Source organism: Tachysurus vachellii, chromosome 7 (assembly GCF_030014155.1).
Source record: "Tachysurus vachellii isolate PV-2020 chromosome 7, HZAU_Pvac_v1, whole genome shotgun sequence".
Lineage (NCBI taxonomy): Eukaryota > Metazoa > Chordata > Actinopteri > Siluriformes > Bagridae > Tachysurus > Tachysurus vachellii.
The window spans coordinates 21755325-21772892 of record NC_083466.1 but is presented as its reverse complement, the minus strand read 5'-3'; the positions used below and the strand labels follow the sequence as shown (position 1 = coordinate 21772892).

Sequence of the window (17568 nt, the reverse complement as noted above, 5' to 3'; positions counted from 1 at the left end):
ACCAATAGGGTGACAGGGAGGCGGGACAATACCAATTCTCGGGTTGGAAACGAAGATCAGTACGATAGCCACAGCCTTCACGAAAATCTGCCAAAAATGTCCATGAAATTCCACCATTTCAGGTTTCAATCTCTTTGACTTCTAAAAGTTCTACACACTAGCTGGCCTGCCACAATCGCTTCTTTATATTTGGTGCTTAGGGTTGGCGCAGACAAAATGGCTTAAGAGAGGTGGGGAAAAAAAATAACTAAAAAAAAAGTCTCTAACAGTCAGTGCAACAGAGACCGTCATGTGAAGGGCGTGGTGTTTTTAACCGGCGTCTTGGGAAATTTATGGGCGTTTTTGCCCTCAGACTGCATCAGATCAAAGAAATCTCAGCCGTCTGGGCAGTAGGGGACCCGCTTTTTTCCAAGTGGGCGGCCCCTTTGGCGTGCCCGGCTAGCTCAGTCGGTAGAGCATGAGACTCTTAATCTCAGGGTCGTGGGTTCGAGCCCCACGTTGGGCGAGCGGTGCTTTTGCGGGAGCCGGGACGAGCCCAAAGGCCGACTTTACCGCCTCAGGAGAAGAAAATGATAGCAAATTAAATAAATACCAAGGAAAACCATAGATGGATAAAGTGCACTCTGCGGGTGAAAGTTTCATCCAGAGATCCCTCCGCGCTGGCAGTGTGGTTCTACCAGTCACTGTTGACGATCGCTGAGCCTGGCACCAAAGGCTCTCTGAAGACGCCTTTGCAGGTCATGTCAGCCAAGCCGCCGCTCTCTCAGGCGATTGTGATCTGCGAGGCTACTAGGTGACCGCCTACGCATTTTGCAAGCTGGGCTGTGAGTTTAAGAGCCTCTTGCTCTGTATGACAATCAGCAAAACAACAGGTGAGCCCCAGGTTAGGCGAGAGGTTTCCAGGTCGCACCAGCCAACAACAAGCACCCGCCTCCGGTCGCGGTCTGTGAGGTCCACGACGCGTTATGGGAAAGCTTGTGTGGCACCTGGCGGGCTAAGAAAAGCCTTGCCGTCCCTGGGTGGGCTTGAACCACCAACCTTTCGGTTAACAGCCGAACGCGCTAACCGATTGCGCCACAGAGACCCGCCTGCTCCCTGTGGAAAGAGGATCGTCGAAAGAGGATGGTCGGCCCTGTTGTGCCGCAAATGAGCCGTGGGCTGCCGGAGACACGGTTTGCCGGCCGGCCGACCCGCCCCTTATGGGCCCCGCTGATTAATAGCATAACTACTGCTGATTAGTCGCACGACACTGGAGATAAGAGGAAAGGGCTGTGTTTTTTCGCAAACGCTGCTGCTACAAATCCCGCCTTCCGGTTAAGGTTTGGCTAGAATCAATCCATAGGCCGAAAAGACAAATGTGCCAACCAATAGGGTGACAGGGAGGCGGGACAATACCAATTCTCGGGTTGGAAACGAAGATCAGTACGATAGCCACAGCCTTCACGAAAATCTGCCAAAAATGTCCATGAAATTCCACCATTTCAGGTTTCAATCTCTTTGACTTCTAAAAGTTCTACACACTAGCTGGCCTGCCACAATCGCTTCTTTATATTTGGTGCTTAGGGTTGGCGCAGACAAAATGGCTTAAGAGAGGTGGGGAAAAAAAATAACTAAAAAAAAAGTCTCTAACAGTCAGTGCAACAGAGACCGTCATGTGAAGGGCGTGGTGTTTTTAACCGGCGTCTTGGGAAATTTATGGGCGTTTTTGCCCTCAGACTGCATCAGATCAAAGAAATCTCAGCCGTCTGGGCAGTAGGGGACCCGCTTTTTTCCAAGTGGGCGGCCCCTTTGGCGTGCCCGGCTAGCTCAGTCGGTAGAGCATGAGACTCTTAATCTCAGGGTCGTGGGTTCGAGCCCCACGTTGGGCGAGCGGTGCTTTTGCGGGAGCCGGGACGAGCCCAAAGGCCGACTTTACCGCCTCAGGAGAAGAAAATGATAGCAAATTAAATAAATACCAAGGAAAACCATAGATGGATAAAGTGCACTCTGCGGGTGAAAGTTTCATCCAGAGATCCCTCCGCGCTGGCAGTGTGGTTCTACCAGTCACTGTTGACGATCGCTGAGCCTGGCACCAAAGGCTCTCTGAAGACGCCTTTGCAGGTCATGTCAGCCAAGCCGCCGCTCTCTCAGGCGATTGTGATCTGCGAGGCTACTAGGTGACCGCCTACGCATTTTGCAAGCTGGGCTGTGAGTTTAAGAGCCTCTTGCTCTGTATGACAATCAGCAAAACAACAGGTGAGCCCCAGGTTAGGCGAGAGGTTTCCAGGTCGCACCAGCCAACAACAAGCACCCGCCTCCGGTCGCGGTCTGTGAGGTCCACGACGCGTTATGGGAAAGCTTGTGTGGCACCTGGCGGGCTAAGAAAAGCCTTGCCGTCCCTGGGTGGGCTTGAACCACCAACCTTTCGGTTAACAGCCGAACGCGCTAACCGATTGCGCCACAGAGACCCGCCTGCTCCCTGTGGAAAGAGGATCGTCGAAAGAGGATGGTCGGCCCTGTTGTGCCGCAAATGAGCCGTGGGCTGCCGGAGACACGGTTTGCCGGCCGGCCGACCCGCCCCTTATGGGCCCCGCTGATTAATAGCATAACTACTGCTGATTAGTAGCACGACACTGGAGATAAGAGGAAAGGGCTGTGTTTTTTCGCAAACGCTGCTGCTACAAATCCCGCCTTCCGGTTAAGGTTTGGCTAGAATCAATCCATAGGCCGAAAAGACAAATGTGCCAACCAATAGGGTGACAGGGAGGCGGGACAATACCAATTCTCGGGTTGGAAACGAAGATCAGTACGATAGCCACAGCCTTCACGAAAATCTGCCAAAAATGTCCATGAAATTCCACCATTTCAGGTTTCAATCTCTTTGACTTCTAAAAGTTCTACACACTAGCTGGCCTGCCACAATCGCTTCTTTATATTTGGTGCTTAGGGTTGGCGCAGACAAAATGGCTTAAGAGAGGTGGGGAAAAAAAATAACTAAAAAAAAAGTCTCTAACAGTCAGTGCAACAGAGACCGTCATGTGAAGGGCGTGGTGTTTTTAACCGGCGTCTTGGGAAATTTATGGGCGTTTTTGCCCTCAGACTGCATCAGATCAAAGAAATCTCAGCCGTCTGGGCAGTAGGGGACCCGCTTTTTTCCAAGTGGGCGGCCCCTTTGGCGTGCCCGGCTAGCTCAGTCGGTAGAGCATGAGACTCTTAATCTCAGGGTCGTGGGTTCGAGCCCCACGTTGGGCGAGCGGTGCTTTTGCGGGAGCCGGGACGAGCCCAAAGGCCGACTTTACCGCCTCAGGAGAAGAAAATGATAGCAAATTAAATAAATACCAAGGAAAACCATAGATGGATAAAGTGCACTCTGCGGGTGAAAGTTTCATCCAGAGATCCCTCCGCGCTGGCAGTGTGGTTCTACCAGTCACTGTTGACGATCGCTGAGCCTGGCACCAAAGGCTCTCTGAAGACGCCTTTGCAGGTCATGTCAGCCAAGCCGCCGCTCTCTCAGGCGATTGTGATCTGCGAGGCTACTAGGTGACCGCCTACGCATTTTGCAAGCTGGGCTGTGAGTTTAAGAGCCTCTTGCTCTGTATGACAATCAGCAAAACAACAGGTGAGCCCCAGGTTAGGCGAGAGGTTTCCAGGTCGCACCAGCCAACAACAAGCACCCGCCTCCGGTCGCGGTCTGTGAGGTCCACGACGCGTTATGGGAAAGCTTGTGTGGCACCTGGCGGGCTAAGAAAAGCCTTGCCGTCCCTGGGTGGGCTTGAACCACCAACCTTTCGGTTAACAGCCGAACGCGCTAACCGATTGCGCCACAGAGACCCGCCTGCTCCCTGTGGAAAGAGGATCGTCGAAAGAGGATGGTCGGCCCTGTTGTGCCGCAAATGAGCCGTGGGCTGCCGGAGACACGGTTTGCCGGCCGGCCGACCCGCCCCTTATGGGCCCCGCTGATTAATAGCATAACTACTGCTGATTAGTAGCACGACACTGGAGATAAGAGGAAAGGGCTGTGTTTTTTCGCAAACGCTGCTGCTACAAATCCCGCCTTCCGGTTAAGGTTTGGCTAGAATCAATCCATAGGCCGAAAAGACAAATGTGCCAACCAATAGGGTGACAGGGAGGCGGGACAATACCAATTCTCGGGTTGGAAACGAAGATCAGTACGATAGCCACAGCCTTCACGAAAATCTGCCAAAAATGTCCATGAAATTCCACCATTTCAGGTTTCAATCTCTTTGACTTCTAAAAGTTCTACACACTAGCTGGCCTGCCACAATCGCTTCTTTATATTTGGTGCTTAGGGTTGGCGCAGACAAAATGGCTTAAGAGAGGTGGGGAAAAAAAATAACTAAAAAAAAAGTCTCTAACAGTCAGTGCAACAGAGACCGTCATGTGAAGGGCGTGGTGTTTTTAACCGGCGTCTTGGGAAATTTATGGGCGTTTTTGCCCTCAGACTGCATCAGATCAAAGAAATCTCAGCCGTCTGGGCAGTAGGGGACCCGCTTTTTTCCAAGTGGGCGGCCCCTTTGGCGTGCCCGGCTAGCTCAGTCGGTAGAGCATGAGACTCTTAATCTCAGGGTCGTGGGTTCGAGCCCCACGTTGGGCGAGCGGTGCTTTTGCGGGAGCCGGGACGAGCCCAAAGGCCGACTTTACCGCCTCAGGAGAAGAAAATGATAGCAAATTAAATAAATACCAAGGAAAACCATAGATGGATAAAGTGCACTCTGCGGGTGAAAGTTTCATCCAGAGATCCCTCCGCGCTGGCAGTGTGGTTCTACCAGTCACTGTTGACGATCGCTGAGCCTGGCACCAAAGGCTCTCTGAAGACGCCTTTGCAGGTCATGTCAGCCAAGCCGCCGCTCTCTCAGGCGATTGTGATCTGCGAGGCTACTAGGTGACCGCCTACGCATTTTGCAAGCTGGGCTGTGAGTTTAAGAGCCTCTTGCTCTGTATGACAATCAGCAAAACAACAGGTGAGCCCCAGGTTAGGCGAGAGGTTTCCAGGTCGCACCAGCCAACAACAAGCACCCGCCTCCGGTCGCGGTCTGTGAGGTCCACGACGCGTTATGGGAAAGCTTGTGTGGCACCTGGCGGGCTAAGAAAAGCCTTGCCGTCCCTGGGTGGGCTTGAACCACCAACCTTTCGGTTAACAGCCGAACGCGCTAACCGATTGCGCCACAGAGACCCGCCTGCTCCCTGTGGAAAGAGGATCGTCGAAAGAGGATCGTCGGCCCTGTTGTGCCGCAAATGAGCCGTGGGCTGCCGGAGACACGGTTTGCCGGCCGGCCGACCCGCCCCTTATGGGCCCCGCTGATTAATAGCATAACTACTGCTGATTAGTAGCACGACACTGGAGATAAGAGGAAAGGGCTGTGTTTTTTCGCAAACGCTGCTGCTACAAATCCCGCCTTCCGGTTAAGGTTTGGCTAGAATCAATCCATAGGCCGAAAAGACAAATGTGCCAACCAATAGGGTGACAGGGAGGCGGGACAATACCAATTCTCGGGTTGGAAACGAAGATCAGTACGATAGCCACAGCCTTCACGAAAATCTGCCAAAAATGTCCATGAAATTCCACCATTTCAGGTTTCAATCTCTTTGACTTCTAAAAGTTCTACACACTAGCTGGCCTGCCACAATCGCTTCTTTATATTTGGTGCTTAGGGTTGGCGCAGACAAAATGGCTTAAGAGAGGTGGGGAAAAAAAATAACTAAAAAAAAAGTCTCTAACAGTCAGTGCAACAGAGACCGTCATGTGAAGGGCGTGGTGTTTTTAACCGGCGTCTTGGGAAATTTATGGGCGTTTTTGCCCTCAGACTGCATCAGATCAAAGAAATCTCAGCCGTCTGGGCAGTAGGGGACCCGCTTTTTTCCAAGTGGGCGGCCCCTTTGGCGTGCCCGGCTAGCTCAGTCGGTAGAGCATGAGACTCTTAATCTCAGGGTCGTGGGTTCGAGCCCCACGTTGGGCGAGCGGTGCTTTTGCGGGAGCCGGGACGAGCCCAAAGGCCGACTTTACCGCCTCAGGAGAAGAAAATGATAGCAAATTAAATAAATACCAAGGAAAACCATAGATGGATAAAGTGCACTCTGCGGGTGAAAGTTTCATCCAGAGATCCCTCCGCGCTGGCAGTGTGGTTCTACCAGTCACTGTTGACGATCGCTGAGCCTGGCACCAAAGGCTCTCTGAAGACGCCTTTGCAGGTCATGTCAGCCAAGCCGCCGCTCTCTCAGGCGATTGTGATCTGCGAGGCTACTAGGTGACCGCCTACGCATTTTGCAAGCTGGGCTGTGAGTTTAAGAGCCTCTTGCTCTGTATGACAATCAGCAAAACAACAGGTGAGCCCCAGGTTAGGCGAGAGGTTTCCAGGTCGCACCAGCCAACAACAAGCACCCGCCTCCGGTCGCGGTCTGTGAGGTCCACGACGCGTTATGGGAAAGCTTGTGTGGCACCTGGCGGGCTAAGAAAAGCCTTGCCGTCCCTGGGTGGGCTTGAACCACCAACCTTTCGGTTAACAGCCGAACGCGCTAACCGATTGCGCCACAGAGACCCGCCTGCTCCCTGTGGAAAGAGGATCGTCGAAAGAGGATGGTCGGCCCTGTTGTGCCGCAAATGAGCCGTGGGCTGCCGGAGACACGGTTTGCCGGCCGGCCGACCCGCCCCTTATGGGCCCCGCTGATTAATAGCATAACTACTGCTGATTAGTAGCACGACACTGGAGATAAGAGGAAAGGGCTGTGTTTTTTCGCAAACGCTGCTGCTACAAATCCCGCCTTCCGGTTAAGGTTTGGCTAGAATCAATCCATAGGCCGAAAAGACAAATGTGCCAACCAATAGGGTGACAGGGAGGCGGGACAATACCAATTCTCGGGTTGGAAACGAAGATCAGTACGATAGCCACAGCCTTCACGAAAATCTGCCAAAAATGTCCATGAAATTCCACCATTTCAGGTTTCAATCTCTTTGACTTCTAAAAGTTCTACACACTAGCTGGCCTGCCACAATCGCTTCTTTATATTTGGTGCTTAGGGTTGGCGCAGACAAAATGGCTTAAGAGAGGTGGGGAAAAAAAATAACTAAAAAAAAAGTCTCTAACAGTCAGTGCAACAGAGACCGTCATGTGAAGGGCGTGGTGTTTTTAACCGGCGTCTTGGGAAATTTATGGGCGTTTTTGCCCTCAGACTGCATCAGATCAAAGAAATCTCAGCCGTCTGGGCAGTAGGGGACCCGCTTTTTTCCAAGTGGGCGGCCCCTTTGGCGTGCCCGGCTAGCTCAGTCGGTAGAGCATGAGACTCTTAATCTCAGGGTCGTGGGTTCGAGCCCCACGTTGGGCGAGCGGTGCTTTTGCGGGAGCCGGGACGAGCCCAAAGGCCGACTTTACCGCCTCAGGAGAAGAAAATGATAGCAAATTAAATAAATACCAAGGAAAACCATAGATGGATAAAGTGCACTCTGCGGGTGAAAGTTTCATCCAGAGATCCCTCCGCGCTGGCAGTGTGGTTCTACCAGTCACTGTTGACGATCGCTGAGCCTGGCACCAAAGGCTCTCTGAAGACGCCTTTGCAGGTCATGTCAGCCAAGCCGCCGCTCTCTCAGGCGATTGTGATCTGCGAGGCTACTAGGTGACCGCCTACGCATTTTGCAAGCTGGGCTGTGAGTTTAAGAGCCTCTTGCTCTGTATGACAATCAGCAAAACAACAGGTGAGCCCCAGGTTAGGCGAGAGGTTTCCAGGTCGCACCAGCCAACAACAAGCACCCGCCTCCGGTCGCGGTCTGTGAGGTCCACGACGCGTTATGGGAAAGCTTGTGTGGCACCTGGCGGGCTAAGAAAAGCCTTGCCGTCCCTGGGTGGGCTTGAACCACCAACCTTTCGGTTAACAGCCGAACGCGCTAACCGATTGCGCCACAGAGACCCGCCTGCTCCCTGTGGAAAGAGGATCGTCGAAAGAGGATGGTCGGCCCTGTTGTGCCGCAAATGAGCCGTGGGCTGCCGGAGACACGGTTTGCCGGCCGGCCGACCCGCCCCTTATGGGCCCCGCTGATTAATAGCATAACTACTGCTGATTAGTAGCACGACACTGGAGATAAGAGGAAAGGGCTGTGTTTTTTCGCAAACGCTGCTGCTACAAATCCCGCCTTCCGGTTAAGGTTTGGCTAGAATCAATCCATAGGCCGAAAAGACAAATGTGCCAACCAATAGGGTGACAGGGAGGCGGGACAATACCAATTCTCGGGTTGGAAACGAAGATCAGTACGATAGCCACAGCCTTCACGAAAATCTGCCAAAAATGTCCATGAAATTCCACCATTTCAGGTTTCAATCTCTTTGACTTCTAAAAGTTCTACACACTAGCTGGCCTGCCACAATCGCTTCTTTATATTTGGTGCTTAGGGTTGGCGCAGACAAAATGGCTTAAGAGAGGTGGGGAAAAAAAATAACTAAAAAAAAAGTCTCTAACAGTCAGTGCAACAGAGACCGTCATGTGAAGGGCGTGGTGTTTTTAACCGGCGTCTTGGGAAATTTATGGGCGTTTTTGCCCTCAGACTGCATCAGATCAAAGAAATCTCAGCCGTCTGGGCAGTAGGGGACCCGCTTTTTTCCAAGTGGGCGGCCCCTTTGGCGTGCCCGGCTAGCTCAGTCGGTAGAGCATGAGACTCTTAATCTCAGGGTCGTGGGTTCGAGCCCCACGTTGGGCGAGCGGTGCTTTTGCGGGAGCCGGGACGAGCCCAAAGGCCGACTTTACCGCCTCAGGAGAAGAAAATGATAGCAAATTAAATAAATACCAAGGAAAACCATAGATGGATAAAGTGCACTCTGCGGGTGAAAGTTTCATCCAGAGATCCCTCCGCGCTGGCAGTGTGGTTCTACCAGTCACTGTTGACGATCGCTGAGCCTGGCACCAAAGGCTCTCTGAAGACGCCTTTGCAGGTCATGTCAGCCAAGCCGCCGCTCTCTCAGGCGATTGTGATCTGCGAGGCTACTAGGTGACCGCCTACGCATTTTGCAAGCTGGGCTGTGAGTTTAAGAGCCTCTTGCTCTGTATGACAATCAGCAAAACAACAGGTGAGCCCCAGGTTAGGCGAGAGGTTTCCAGGTCGCACCAGCCAACAACAAGCACCCGCCTCCGGTCGCGGTCTGTGAGGTCCACGACGCGTTATGGGAAAGCTTGTGTGGCACCTGGCGGGCTAAGAAAAGCCTTGCCGTCCCTGGGTGGGCTTGAACCACCAACCTTTCGGTTAACAGCCGAACGCGCTAACCGATTGCGCCACAGAGACCCGCCTGCTCCCTGTGGAAAGAGGATCGTCGAAAGAGGATCGTCGAAAGAGGATCGTCGGCCCTGTTGTGCCGCAAATGAGCCGTGGGCTGCCGGAGACACGGTTTGCCGGCCGGCCGACCCGCCCCTTATGGGCCCCGCTGATTAATAGCATAACTACTGCTGATTAGTAGCACGACACTGGAGATAAGAGGAAAGGGCTGTGTTTTTTCGCAAACGCTGCTGCTACAAATCCCGCCTTCCGGTTAAGGTTTGGCTAGAATCAATCCATAGGCCGAAAAGACAAATGTGCCAACCAATAGGGTGACAGGGAGGCGGGACAATACCAATTCTCGGGTTGGAAACGAAGATCAGTACGATAGCCACAGCCTTCACGAAAATCTGCCAAAAATGTCCATGAAATTCCACCATTTCAGGTTTCAATCTCTTTGACTTCTAAAAGTTCTACACACTAGCTGGCCTGCCACAATCGCTTCTTTATATTTGGTGCTTAGGGTTGGCGCAGACAAAATGGCTTAAGAGAGGTGGGGAAAAAAAATAACTAAAAAAAAAGTCTCTAACAGTCAGTGCAACAGAGACCGTCATGTGAAGGGCGTGGTGTTTTTAACCGGCGTCTTGGGAAATTTATGGGCGTTTTTGCCCTCAGACTGCATCAGATCAAAGAAATCTCAGCCGTCTGGGCAGTAGGGGACCCGCTTTTTTCCAAGTGGGCGGCCCCTTTGGCGTGCCCGGCTAGCTCAGTCGGTAGAGCATGAGACTCTTAATCTCAGGGTCGTGGGTTCGAGCCCCACGTTGGGCGAGCGGTGCTTTTGCGGGAGCCGGGACGAGCCCAAAGGCCGACTTTACCGCCTCAGGAGAAGAAAATGATAGCAAATTAAATAAATACCAAGGAAAACCATAGATGGATAAAGTGCACTCTGCGGGTGAAAGTTTCATCCAGAGATCCCTCCGCGCTGGCAGTGTGGTTCTACCAGTCACTGTTGACGATCGCTGAGCCTGGCACCAAAGGCTCTCTGAAGACGCCTTTGCAGGTCATGTCAGCCAAGCCGCCGCTCTCTCAGGCGATTGTGATCTGCGAGGCTACTAGGTGACCGCCTACGCATTTTGCAAGCTGGGCTGTGAGTTTAAGAGCCTCTTGCTCTGTATGACAATCAGCAAAACAACAGGTGAGCCCCAGGTTAGGCGAGAGGTTTCCAGGTCGCACCAGCCAACAACAAGCACCCGCCTCCGGTCGCGGTCTGTGAGGTCCACGACGCGTTATGGGAAAGCTTGTGTGGCACCTGGCGGGCTAAGAAAAGCCTTGCCGTCCCTGGGTGGGCTTGAACCACCAACCTTTCGGTTAACAGCCGAACGCGCTAACCGATTGCGCCACAGAGACCCGCCTGCTCCCTGTGGAAAGAGGATCGTCGAAAGAGGATGGTCGGCCCTGTTGTGCCGCAAATGAGCCGTGGGCTGCCGGAGACACGGTTTGCCGGCCGGCCGACCCGCCCCTTATGGGCCCCGCTGATTAATAGCATAACTACTGCTGATTAGTAGCACGACACTGGAGATAAGAGGAAAGGGCTGTGTTTTTTCGCAAACGCTGCTGCTACAAATCCCGCCTTCCGGTTAAGGTTTGGCTAGAATCAATCCATAGGCCGAAAAGACAAATGTGCCAACCAATAGGGTGACAGGGAGGCGGGACAATACCAATTCTCGGGTTGGAAACGAAGATCAGTACGATAGCCACAGCCTTCACGAAAATCTGCCAAAAATGTCCATGAAATTCCACCATTTCAGGTTTCAATCTCTTTGACTTCTAAAAGTTCTACACACTAGCTGGCCTGCCACAATCGCTTCTTTATATTTGGTGCTTAGGGTTGGCGCAGACAAAATGGCTTAAGAGAGGTGGGGAAAAAAAATAACTAAAAAAAAAGTCTCTAACAGTCAGTGCAACAGAGACCGTCATGTGAAGGGCGTGGTGTTTTTAACCGGCGTCTTGGGAAATTTATGGGCGTTTTTGCCCTCAGACTGCATCAGATCAAAGAAATCTCAGCCGTCTGGGCAGTAGGGGACCCGCTTTTTTCCAAGTGGGCGGCCCCTTTGGCGTGCCCGGCTAGCTCAGTCGGTAGAGCATGAGACTCTTAATCTCAGGGTCGTGGGTTCGAGCCCCACGTTGGGCGAGCGGTGCTTTTGCGGGAGCCGGGACGAGCCCAAAGGCCGACTTTACCGCCTCAGGAGAAGAAAATGATAGCAAATTAAATAAATACCAAGGAAAACCATAGATGGATAAAGTGCACTCTGCGGGTGAAAGTTTCATCCAGAGATCCCTCCGCGCTGGCAGTGTGGTTCTACCAGTCACTGTTGACGATCGCTGAGCCTGGCACCAAAGGCTCTCTGAAGACGCCTTTGCAGGTCATGTCAGCCAAGCCGCCGCTCTCTCAGGCGATTGTGATCTGCGAGGCTACTAGGTGACCGCCTACGCATTTTGCAAGCTGGGCTGTGAGTTTAAGAGCCTCTTGCTCTGTATGACAATCAGCAAAACAACAGGTGAGCCCCAGGTTAGGCGAGAGGTTTCCAGGTCGCACCAGCCAACAACAAGCACCCGCCTCCGGTCGCGGTCTGTGAGGTCCACGACGCGTTATGGGAAAGCTTGTGTGGCACCTGGCGGGCTAAGAAAAGCCTTGCCGTCCCTGGGTGGGCTTGAACCACCAACCTTTCGGTTAACAGCCGAACGCGCTAACCGATTGCGCCACAGAGACCCGCCTGCTCCCTGTGGAAAGAGGATCGTCGAAAGAGGATGGTCGGCCCTGTTGTGCCGCAAATGAGCCGTGGGCTGCCGGAGACACGGTTTGCCGGCCGGCCGACCCGCCCCTTATGGGCCCCGCTGATTAATAGCATAACTACTGCTGATTAGTAGCACGACACTGGAGATAAGAGGAAAGGGCTGTGTTTTTTCGCAAACGCTGCTGCTACAAATCCCGCCTTCCGGTTAAGGTTTGGCTAGAATCAATCCATAGGCCGAAAAGACAAATGTGCCAACCAATAGGGTGACAGGGAGGCGGGACAATACCAATTCTCGGGTTGGAAACGAAGATCAGTACGATAGCCACAGCCTTCACGAAAATCTGCCAAAAATGTCCATGAAATTCCACCATTTCAGGTTTCAATCTCTTTGACTTCTAAAAGTTCTACACACTAGCTGGCCTGCCACAATCGCTTCTTTATATTTGGTGCTTAGGGTTGGCGCAGACAAAATGGCTTAAGAGAGGTGGGGAAAAAAAATAACTAAAAAAAAAGTCTCTAACAGTCAGTGCAACAGAGACCGTCATGTGAAGGGCGTGGTGTTTTTAACCGGCGTCTTGGGAAATTTATGGGCGTTTTTGCCCTCAGACTGCATCAGATCAAAGAAATCTCAGCCGTCTGGGCAGTAGGGGACCCGCTTTTTTCCAAGTGGGCGGCCCCTTTGGCGTGCCCGGCTAGCTCAGTCGGTAGAGCATGAGACTCTTAATCTCAGGGTCGTGGGTTCGAGCCCCACGTTGGGCGAGCGGTGCTTTTGCGGGAGCCGGGACGAGCCCAAAGGCCGACTTTACCGCCTCAGGAGAAGAAAATGATAGCAAATTAAATAAATACCAAGGAAAACCATAGATGGATAAAGTGCACTCTGCGGGTGAAAGTTTCATCCAGAGATCCCTCCGCGCTGGCAGTGTGGTTCTACCAGTCACTGTTGACGATCGCTGAGCCTGGCACCAAAGGCTCTCTGAAGACGCCTTTGCAGGTCATGTCAGCCAAGCCGCCGCTCTCTCAGGCGATTGTGATCTGCGAGGCTACTAGGTGACCGCCTACGCATTTTGCAAGCTGGGCTGTGAGTTTAAGAGCCTCTTGCTCTGTATGACAATCAGCAAAACAACAGGTGAGCCCCAGGTTAGGCGAGAGGTTTCCAGGTCGCACCAGCCAACAACAAGCACCCGCCTCCGGTCGCGGTCTGTGAGGTCCACGACGCGTTATGGGAAAGCTTGTGTGGCACCTGGCGGGCTAAGAAAAGCCTTGCCGTCCCTGGGTGGGCTTGAACCACCAACCTTTCGGTTAACAGCCGAACGCGCTAACCGATTGCGCCACAGAGACCCGCCTGCTCCCTGTGGAAAGAGGATCGTCGAAAGAGGATGGTCGGCCCTGTTGTGCCGCAAATGAGCCGTGGGCTGCCGGAGACACGGTTTGCCGGCCGGCCGACCCGCCCCTTATGGGCCCCGCTGATTAATAGCATAACTACTGCTGATTAGTAGCACGACACTGGAGATAAGAGGAAAGGGCTGTGTTTTTTCGCAAACGCTGCTGCTACAAATCCCGCCTTCCGGTTAAGGTTTGGCTAGAATCAATCCATAGGCCGAAAAGACAAATGTGCCAACCAATAGGGTGACAGGGAGGCGGGACAATACCAATTCTCGGGTTGGAAACGAAGATCAGTACGATAGCCACAGCCTTCACGAAAATCTGCCAAAAATGTCCATGAAATTCCACCATTTCAGGTTTCAATCTCTTTGACTTCTAAAAGTTCTACACACTAGCTGGCCTGCCACAATCGCTTCTTTATATTTGGTGCTTAGGGTTGGCGCAGACAAAATGGCTTAAGAGAGGTGGGGAAAAAAAATAAATAAAAAAAAAGTCTCTAACAGTCAGTGCAACAGAGACCGTCATGTGAAGGGCGTGGTGTTTTTAACCGGCGTCTTGGGAAATTTATGGGCGTTTTTGCCCTCAGACTGCATCAGATCAAAGAAATCTCAGCCGTCTGGGCAGTAGGGGACCCGCTTTTTTCCAAGTGGGCGGCCCCTTTGGCGTGCCCGGCTAGCTCAGTCGGTAGAGCATGAGACTCTTAATCTCAGGGTCGTGGGTTCGAGCCCCACGTTGGGCGAGCGGTGCTTTTGCGGGAGCCGGGACGAGCCCAAAGGCCGACTTTACCGCCTCAGGAGAAGAAAATGATAGCAAATTAAATAAATACCAAGGAAAACCATAGATGGATAAAGTGCACTCTGCGGGTGAAAGTTTCATCCAGAGATCCCTCCGCGCTGGCAGTGTGGTTCTACCAGTCACTGTTGACGATCGCTGAGCCTGGCACCAAAGGCTCTCTGAAGACGCCTTTGCAGGTCATGTCAGCCAAGCCGCCGCTCTCTCAGGCGATTGTGATCTGCGAGGCTACTAGGTGACCGCCTACGCATTTTGCAAGCTGGGCTGTGAGTTTAAGAGCCTCTTGCTCTGTATGACAATCAGCAAAACAACAGGTGAGCCCCAGGTTAGGCGAGAGGTTTCCAGGTCGCACCAGCCAACAACAAGCACCCGCCTCCGGTCGCGGTCTGTGAGGTCCACGACGCGTTATGGGAAAGCTTGTGTGGCACCTGGCGGGCTAAGAAAAGCCTTGCCGTCCCTGGGTGGGCTTGAACCACCAACCTTTCGGTTAACAGCCGAACGCGCTAACCGATTGCGCCACAGAGACCCGCCTGCTCCCTGTGGAAAGAGGATCGTCGAAAGAGGATCGTCGAAAGAGGATCGTCGGCCCTGTTGTGCCGCAAATGAGCCGTGGGCTGCCGGAGACACGGTTTGCCGGCCGGCCGACCCGCCCCTTATGGGCCCCGCTGATTAATAGCATAACTACTGCTGATTAGTAGCACGACACTGGAGATAAGAGGAAAGGGCTGTGTTTTTTCGCAAACGCTGCTGCTACAAATCCCGCCTTCCGGTTAAGGTTTGGCTAGAATCAATCCATAGGCCGAAAAGACAAATGTGCCAACCAATAGGGTGACAGGGAGGCGGGACAATACCAATTCTCGGGTTGGAAACGAAGATCAGTACGATAGCCACAGCCTTCACGAAAATCTGCCAAAAATGTCCATGAAATTCCACCATTTCAGGTTTCAATCTCTTTGACTTCTAAAAGTTCTACACACTAGCTGGCCTGCCACAATCGCTTCTTTATATTTGGTGCTTAGGGTTGGCGCAGACAAAATGGCTTAAGAGAGGTGGGGAAAAAAAATAACTAAAAAAAAAGTCTCTAACAGTCAGTGCAACAGAGACCGTCATGTGAAGGGCGTGGTGTTTTTAACCGGCGTCTTGGGAAATTTATGGGCGTTTTTGCCCTCAGACTGCATCAGATCAAAGAAATCTCAGCCGTCTGGGCAGTAGGGGACCCGCTTTTTTCCAAGTGGGCGGCCCCTTTGGCGTGCCCGGCTAGCTCAGTCGGTAGAGCATGAGACTCTTAATCTCAGGGTCGTGGGTTCGAGCCCCACGTTGGGCGAGCGGTGCTTTTGCGGGAGCCGGGACGAGCCCAAAGGCCGACTTTACCGCCTCAGGAGAAGAAAATGATAGCAAATTAAATAAATACCAAGGAAAACCATAGATGGATAAAGTGCACTCTGCGGGTGAAAGTTTCATCCAGAGATCCCTCCGCGCTGGCAGTGTGGTTCTACCAGTCACTGTTGACGATCGCTGAGCCTGGCACCAAAGGCTCTCTGAAGACGCCTTTGCAGGTCATGTCAGCCAAGCCGCCGCTCTCTCAGGCGATTGTGATCTGCGAGGCTACTAGGTGACCGCCTACGCATTTTGCAAGCTGGGCTGTGAGTTTAAGAGCCTCTTGCTCTGTATGACAATCAGCAAAACAACAGGTGAGCCCCAGGTTAGGCGAGAGGTTTCCAGGTCGCACCAGCCAACAACAAGCACCCGCCTCCGGTCGCGGTCTGTGAGGTCCACGACGCGTTATGGGAAAGCTTGTGTGGCACCTGGCGGGCTAAGAAAAGCCTTGCCGTCCCTGGGTGGGCTTGAACCACCAACCTTTCGGTTAACAGCCGAACGCGCTAACCGATTGCGCCACAGAGACCCGCCTGCTCCCTGTGGAAAGAGGATCGTCGAAAGAGGATGGTCGGCCCTGTTGTGCCGCAAATGAGCCGTGGGCTGCCGGAGACACGGTTTGCCGGCCGGCCGACCCGCCCCTTATGGGCCCCGCTGATTAATAGCATAACTACTGCTGATTAGTAGCACGACACTGGAGATAAGAGGAAAGGGCTGTGTTTTTTCGCAAACGCTGCTGCTACAAATCCCGCCTTCCGGTTAAGGTTTGGCTAGAATCAATCCATAGGCCGAAAAGACAAATGTGCCAACCAATAGGGTGACAGGGAGGCGGGACAATACCAATTCTCGGGTTGGAAACGAAGATCAGTACGATAGCCACAGCCTTCACGAAAATCTGCCAAAAATGTCCATGAAATTCCACCATTTCAGGTTTCAATCTCTTTGACTTCTAAAAGTTCTACACACTAGCTGGCCTGCCACAATCGCTTCTTTATATTTGGTGCTTAGGGTTGGCGCAGACAAAATGGCTTAAGAGAGGTGGGGAAAAAAAATAACTAAAAAAAAAGTCTCTAACAGTCAGTGCAACAGAGACCGTCATGTGAAGGGCGTGGTGTTTTTAACCGGCGTCTTGGGAAATTTATGGGCGTTTTTGCCCTCAGACTGCATCAGATCAAAGAAATCTCAGCCGTCTGGGCAGTAGGGGACCCGCTTTTTTCCAAGTGGGCGGCCCCTTTGGCGTGCCCGGCTAGCTCAGTCGGTAGAGCATGAGACTCTTAATCTCAGGGTCGTGGGTTCGAGCCCCACGTTGGGCGAGCGGTGCTTTTGCGGGAGCCGGGACGAGCCCAAAGGCCGACTTTACCGCCTCAGGAGAAGAAAATGATAGCAAATTAAATAAATACCAAGGAAAACCATAGATGGATAAAGTGCACTCTGCGGGTGAAAGTTTCATCCAGAGATCCCTCCGCGCTGGCAGTGTGGTTCTACCAGTCACTGTTGACGATCGCTGAGCCTGGCACCAAAGGCTCTCTGAAGACGCCTTTGCAGGTCATGTCAGCCAAGCCGCCGCTCTCTCAGGCGATTGTGATCTGCGAGGCTACTAGGTGACCGCCTACGCATTTTGCAAGCTGGGCTGTGAGTTTAAGAGCCTCTTGCTCTGTATGACAATCAGCAAAACAACAGGTGAGCCCCAGGTTAGGCGAGAGGTTTCCAGGTCGCCCCAGCCAACAACAAGCACCCGCCTCCGGTCGCGGTCTGTGAGGTCCACGACGCGTTATGGGAAAGCTTGTGTGGCACCTGGCGGGCTAAGAAAAGCCTTGCCGTCCCTGGGTGGGCTTGAACCACCAACCTTTCGGTTAACAGCCGAACGCGCTAACCGATTGCGCCACAGAGACCCGCCTGCTCCCTGTGGAAAGAGGATCGTCGAAAGAGGATCGTCGAAAGAGGATCGTCGGCCCTGTTGTGCCGCAAATGAGCCGTGGGCTGCCGGAGACA

General features: G+C 52.8%; 26 non-coding genes across 26 annotated transcripts; 13 read left to right on the top strand and 13 right to left on the bottom strand.

Annotated features, from left to right (window-relative positions):
- The first annotated feature begins 432 nt into the window (after positions 1-432).
- trnak-cuu (transfer RNA lysine (anticodon CUU)) lies at positions 433-505 on the top strand. Its single transcript has one exon. It is a non-coding gene; the product is annotated as a tRNA-Lys (tRNA).
- Positions 506-1010: 505 nt separating this feature from the next.
- trnan-guu (transfer RNA asparagine (anticodon GUU)) lies at positions 1011-1084 on the bottom strand. Its single transcript has one exon. It is a non-coding gene; the product is annotated as a tRNA-Asn (tRNA).
- Positions 1085-1795: 711 nt separating this feature from the next.
- On the top strand, positions 1796-1868 carry trnak-cuu (transfer RNA lysine (anticodon CUU)). Its single transcript has one exon. It is a non-coding gene; the product is annotated as a tRNA-Lys (tRNA).
- Positions 1869-2373: 505 nt separating this feature from the next.
- Positions 2374-2447, bottom strand: trnan-guu (transfer RNA asparagine (anticodon GUU)). The gene has a single exon. It is a non-coding gene; the product is annotated as a tRNA-Asn (tRNA).
- Positions 2448-3158: 711 nt separating this feature from the next.
- trnak-cuu (transfer RNA lysine (anticodon CUU)) lies at positions 3159-3231 on the top strand. Its single transcript has one exon. It is a non-coding gene; the product is annotated as a tRNA-Lys (tRNA).
- A 505-nt stretch (positions 3232-3736) lies between these two features.
- On the bottom strand, positions 3737-3810 carry trnan-guu (transfer RNA asparagine (anticodon GUU)). The gene has a single exon. It is a non-coding gene; the product is annotated as a tRNA-Asn (tRNA).
- A 711-nt stretch (positions 3811-4521) lies between these two features.
- trnak-cuu (transfer RNA lysine (anticodon CUU)) lies at positions 4522-4594 on the top strand. Its single transcript has one exon. It is a non-coding gene; the product is annotated as a tRNA-Lys (tRNA).
- Positions 4595-5099: 505 nt separating this feature from the next.
- trnan-guu (transfer RNA asparagine (anticodon GUU)) lies at positions 5100-5173 on the bottom strand. Its single transcript has one exon. It is a non-coding gene; the product is annotated as a tRNA-Asn (tRNA).
- Positions 5174-5884: 711 nt separating this feature from the next.
- On the top strand, positions 5885-5957 carry trnak-cuu (transfer RNA lysine (anticodon CUU)). The gene has a single exon. It is a non-coding gene; the product is annotated as a tRNA-Lys (tRNA).
- A 505-nt stretch (positions 5958-6462) lies between these two features.
- Positions 6463-6536, bottom strand: trnan-guu (transfer RNA asparagine (anticodon GUU)). Its single transcript has one exon. It is a non-coding gene; the product is annotated as a tRNA-Asn (tRNA).
- Positions 6537-7247: 711 nt separating this feature from the next.
- On the top strand, positions 7248-7320 carry trnak-cuu (transfer RNA lysine (anticodon CUU)). Its single transcript has one exon. It is a non-coding gene; the product is annotated as a tRNA-Lys (tRNA).
- A 505-nt stretch (positions 7321-7825) lies between these two features.
- Positions 7826-7899, bottom strand: trnan-guu (transfer RNA asparagine (anticodon GUU)). The gene has a single exon. It is a non-coding gene; the product is annotated as a tRNA-Asn (tRNA).
- A 711-nt stretch (positions 7900-8610) lies between these two features.
- On the top strand, positions 8611-8683 carry trnak-cuu (transfer RNA lysine (anticodon CUU)). Its single transcript has one exon. It is a non-coding gene; the product is annotated as a tRNA-Lys (tRNA).
- Positions 8684-9188: 505 nt separating this feature from the next.
- trnan-guu (transfer RNA asparagine (anticodon GUU)) lies at positions 9189-9262 on the bottom strand. The gene has a single exon. It is a non-coding gene; the product is annotated as a tRNA-Asn (tRNA).
- Positions 9263-9987: 725 nt separating this feature from the next.
- On the top strand, positions 9988-10060 carry trnak-cuu (transfer RNA lysine (anticodon CUU)). Its single transcript has one exon. It is a non-coding gene; the product is annotated as a tRNA-Lys (tRNA).
- A 505-nt stretch (positions 10061-10565) lies between these two features.
- trnan-guu (transfer RNA asparagine (anticodon GUU)) lies at positions 10566-10639 on the bottom strand. The gene has a single exon. It is a non-coding gene; the product is annotated as a tRNA-Asn (tRNA).
- Positions 10640-11350: 711 nt separating this feature from the next.
- trnak-cuu (transfer RNA lysine (anticodon CUU)) lies at positions 11351-11423 on the top strand. Its single transcript has one exon. It is a non-coding gene; the product is annotated as a tRNA-Lys (tRNA).
- Positions 11424-11928: 505 nt separating this feature from the next.
- trnan-guu (transfer RNA asparagine (anticodon GUU)) lies at positions 11929-12002 on the bottom strand. The gene has a single exon. It is a non-coding gene; the product is annotated as a tRNA-Asn (tRNA).
- Positions 12003-12713: 711 nt separating this feature from the next.
- On the top strand, positions 12714-12786 carry trnak-cuu (transfer RNA lysine (anticodon CUU)). The gene has a single exon. It is a non-coding gene; the product is annotated as a tRNA-Lys (tRNA).
- Positions 12787-13291: 505 nt separating this feature from the next.
- On the bottom strand, positions 13292-13365 carry trnan-guu (transfer RNA asparagine (anticodon GUU)). The gene has a single exon. It is a non-coding gene; the product is annotated as a tRNA-Asn (tRNA).
- A 711-nt stretch (positions 13366-14076) lies between these two features.
- On the top strand, positions 14077-14149 carry trnak-cuu (transfer RNA lysine (anticodon CUU)). The gene has a single exon. It is a non-coding gene; the product is annotated as a tRNA-Lys (tRNA).
- A 505-nt stretch (positions 14150-14654) lies between these two features.
- Positions 14655-14728, bottom strand: trnan-guu (transfer RNA asparagine (anticodon GUU)). Its single transcript has one exon. It is a non-coding gene; the product is annotated as a tRNA-Asn (tRNA).
- Positions 14729-15453: 725 nt separating this feature from the next.
- Positions 15454-15526, top strand: trnak-cuu (transfer RNA lysine (anticodon CUU)). Its single transcript has one exon. It is a non-coding gene; the product is annotated as a tRNA-Lys (tRNA).
- A 505-nt stretch (positions 15527-16031) lies between these two features.
- trnan-guu (transfer RNA asparagine (anticodon GUU)) lies at positions 16032-16105 on the bottom strand. Its single transcript has one exon. It is a non-coding gene; the product is annotated as a tRNA-Asn (tRNA).
- Positions 16106-16816: 711 nt separating this feature from the next.
- Positions 16817-16889, top strand: trnak-cuu (transfer RNA lysine (anticodon CUU)). The gene has a single exon. It is a non-coding gene; the product is annotated as a tRNA-Lys (tRNA).
- A 505-nt stretch (positions 16890-17394) lies between these two features.
- trnan-guu (transfer RNA asparagine (anticodon GUU)) lies at positions 17395-17468 on the bottom strand. The gene has a single exon. It is a non-coding gene; the product is annotated as a tRNA-Asn (tRNA).
- Positions 17469-17568: the final 100 nt, after the last annotated feature.